The sequence below is a fragment of the Rutilus rutilus genome (assembly GCF_951802725.1).
Source record: "Rutilus rutilus genome assembly, chromosome: 7".
NCBI lineage: Eukaryota > Metazoa > Chordata > Actinopteri > Cypriniformes > Leuciscidae > Rutilus > Rutilus rutilus.
Window position 1 is genome coordinate 13,535,863 of NC_140221.1, and position 3,588 is coordinate 13,539,450.

The 3,588-nt window shown below is 36.8% G+C and overlaps 1 long non-coding RNA gene across 1 annotated transcript; it reads left to right on the top strand.

Moving 5' to 3' along the window:
* The first annotated feature begins 876 nt into the window (after positions 1–876).
* Positions 877–3,588, top strand: LOC311294298. Its single transcript, XR_014628037.1, has 4 exons — positions 877–940; positions 1,153–1,303; positions 1,773–1,868; positions 2,625–3,588. It is a non-coding gene; the product is annotated as an uncharacterized lncRNA (long non-coding RNA).

A 3,588-nucleotide genomic window follows, 5' to 3' on the forward strand; every position in this document is an offset into this window, starting at 1 on the left:
TTGATAAGTAACTCTAAAGTTTTTTTTATATTTTATATATATATAAACGGTTCTAAAAATATGTGAATATGTGTTGTAAATAGTTTACAAATCCAAGTAATTATAATTTTAGAAGTTGTTGAATGTGACAAATACGTTAACGTTAAGTTACCTTACTTCATCTTACAACAGTGTAAGTTAACGTTAACGTTATCAGCGGTTTCCTGGATGAACTACATTTCCTATAATGCATGTTTGCCCGGGACATTGATGGTGGAGGAAGGTCCATGAGTTTGAACTCTCTGGCGCGGAGGCCGAAAGCATAACGTTATCCCTGCTTCCCAGTTTCTGCCGGTGGTTGTTTTCGCTGTTCGCCGTTAATGCATGTGCGTACTTTGAGTAACGTTATACTTATTTCAATAAGTGTCCGCGTTACACAGTCAATATTTTACGTTGTCGAGCTGTGTGTATGTGTGTGCTAGCGTGAAACGAACAATGCTAAACAACATAATGTGAGTGTGTTATGATGCTAATCAGGCCTGTGTTTGTATTTCTTCGTAGGCTCAAGTGTGTGGTTGTGAGATCATCTCGAAATCCTTTTAACAGTTCAGGTAGGATGTATTATGAAATAGTGTTAATAACAATTGGTTTTATTTTATGTGTTTCCACAGTTCTTTTGCTATTTCTCTAAATGTTTTTATCTCAACTGTGGGATCCACAGTTGATCACTTGAACCCTTTATTAATACTTTGTTAAAAACAAAAACGACAACAACAGAAATAGCAGATCTTATTGTGCCAGATTTGGAAACTTTTTTTATCTGTATATTCACTTTTTTAAATTTCATTTATCATTATGTATTATTTTTAAAATCATCTTTGTGCGTATGTTGTGTACAGATATCGGACCACAAAGAGTGCTACAGAGAGTCAGCGTTTCACCATCAGACAGATGCCAATAGGTGAGTTTTGTAAAATTGTGTACTAATTTGAAAAAAAAATATATATATATTTTAGCCCTGATTTATTCACAATGTTTAGGTTTTTTGCAGCAGAACAGACTTAATCAAATTACTGATGTGTTGTCGACTGGTTGGCATACTCATTCCCCCGCTCATTCAAAATTTTACACACATTTTAACTTAAAAAATAATAATAACAATAATTTTTGCAGAGTTCCACCGAATTAACGTTAACCTGCGCATTCAATTCTACAAGGAGCTGGACAGACACACGCCTAAACTCATCACCTTGTTCAGAGACAAGGCCACCAAGACTGGCAAGATAGCAGAGGAGCCAAGCTCATGAGGATTTATGACCTTCAGGTGAATTTTTAACTTGGCATGATTCAGAAACAGATTATTAACATATATTTGCAGAGAACTGTAAGAAGCCATAGTGTGAATTGCCTCGACTGTGCCCCGAGGTTAAGTGCTTATGCCATGAACACAACATTGTCACCTCATCAGAGATAGACGTCTTGACAAGATGTATTCTATCAGAAAAAGGAACCTTCAATTTGAAGAAGTCCAAATAACTACTGTTTTCGTAAAATTTGATTTACAATTTTAAGTTTTTTCCTTTGTGAGTTATTAAAGTATTTACAATAGAAAGTTATTAATTTGAAAAATGTTTTACTGAAGAAATGGTGACCCAAAATACTGAATCTACCATCTATAGCAAATACCACCATCAGAATATGGAGCTATTTAACACTTTGATTTTTTTTTTAAAGTGTTTGCTCTGCATTTGTGTAATTACTATTGTAATGGATATTTTTTTTGGTCCATCTAGGAACAACGTGATGTAAATATGAGACGGGCCCTCGTCCTTCGTGCACTTCCTGTGTACCTTCGTGAAGATGCCTTCAAGTTCTTCAGGACCTGTAATGTAAGTGTACTGGCCTCACTATCAATCCCTTTGCCTAGCTATTCAATCAGCTTAAACATATGACATCACTCAAAGAACTCTAGGAGAACCAGTGGGGTATTCCAGAAAGCAGGTTATGTGAAAACTCAGAGTGAATTCTGAGATGAGGGAAACTCTGAGTTATCCATTCCAGAGGGAAACCCTAACACTAACCCAGGACCAGCTCCTCTGCCTCTGTCGGACGTGGCATAAAATGTCTGCTTCCTGTTTTCTCCCCTGTTGCCATGGTGAATCACAGCTCCATTGAGGATGGCTTTTTACTAGTCGTCAGGCACGAGCTCAACTCAGAGTTAACATACTCAGAGTCGACTTACCTAACTCAGATCAGCTGTTCTGGAACTGAAAACTCAAGAGTTTCACTTCACAGGGTAAGTCAACTCAGAGTTCAGGGTTAGGCTCAGAGTTTGTTGAACCTCCTTTCTGGAATACCCCCCAGGACCTGTTGATGAAGTTTACTTGAGTTGTTATTCTGTAAACTGACATGTAGATAACTTTACATAAATGAAAAGGTAAGTATAAAGCATTCCACTAAACACAAAGTATGCTAACAGATAGGTGTGAAACTAACATAAGATATAAGCATATGTAAAGAAAATAGTTTAAACATATGGCTTAGTTGCAGTCTAAGTGCTAAGTGACAGTAATGTTTAGACATCTTTAGCATGATTTGTATCCTTGAGGGGCTGAACTCATTCTTGTATTATTTGTGTTTTATAGTCAGCAGATGGTCCAGACCTCACTGACACTCCGGTGGCTCTCCTGACAGTTTTCACGGGTGACACTACTGATGCGGCCCTCTTCAGCCCTGAGAGCATCTGTATTGTCGTGGAGGATGAAATATTTGTGAGTGGTCCCACAAATCTGGCTGACTCATTTCTCCTGCTCTTTGGGTACATCTATGCACTAGACCTACAGTACCCAAAGAACCTCGAGCTTACATTCACATTTATCCAAAAAGTTGTGATGTGTCTTGAGGACAACAAACCACTGAAAGGGCGTCTACTGTCGCTGAAGAATGATTTGTTCAATGAGTGAATCACTGTTGAGTATTGAGGAAGTTTTTGTTTTTTCCCCCCTCTTTACAAATGTAATCATTTGCCTCTTCTACCTCAGATTTAAGATGTGACACTGTTTGCCTCTTCTACCTCAGATTTAATACATTGATTGTTAATAGATAAATATCACAACATTGATGTATTGCCCAGCCCACGTTGTGGGAAACGACTGTTCAATTCATGCACTATACATTTTTAATGTTCTGTTGCCTAATACCTACCTTGATGCACTAACTTGATGTTGCCAGTGAAGTACGGCACAGTAGAAACCAGTACTTTATTTAAATGTTTTATTTTAAAAAAGTGAGTTGCAGCCTTCAAGGTACAGTAAGTGCCAAAATGTTTTTAAACAGTGTTAAATGGCTCCACATTCTAATAGTTGTCATTGCTGTTGAGGATGGATTATACTTAGAATCTTATTGAATTTTATCATGAATCCTTTGTGAGTTTTAATCATAATGTTTACTGAATAATGTGAGATGGAGACCCAAAATACTGAATCTACCCTCTGTAGCAATGACCACTATCAGAATATGTAACTATTAACACTTAATGTACTTTAAAACACATTTTGTTTTTATGGATTCATTTCCTTTTCCTTTTGTTTTAATTTATCACTAGCACTT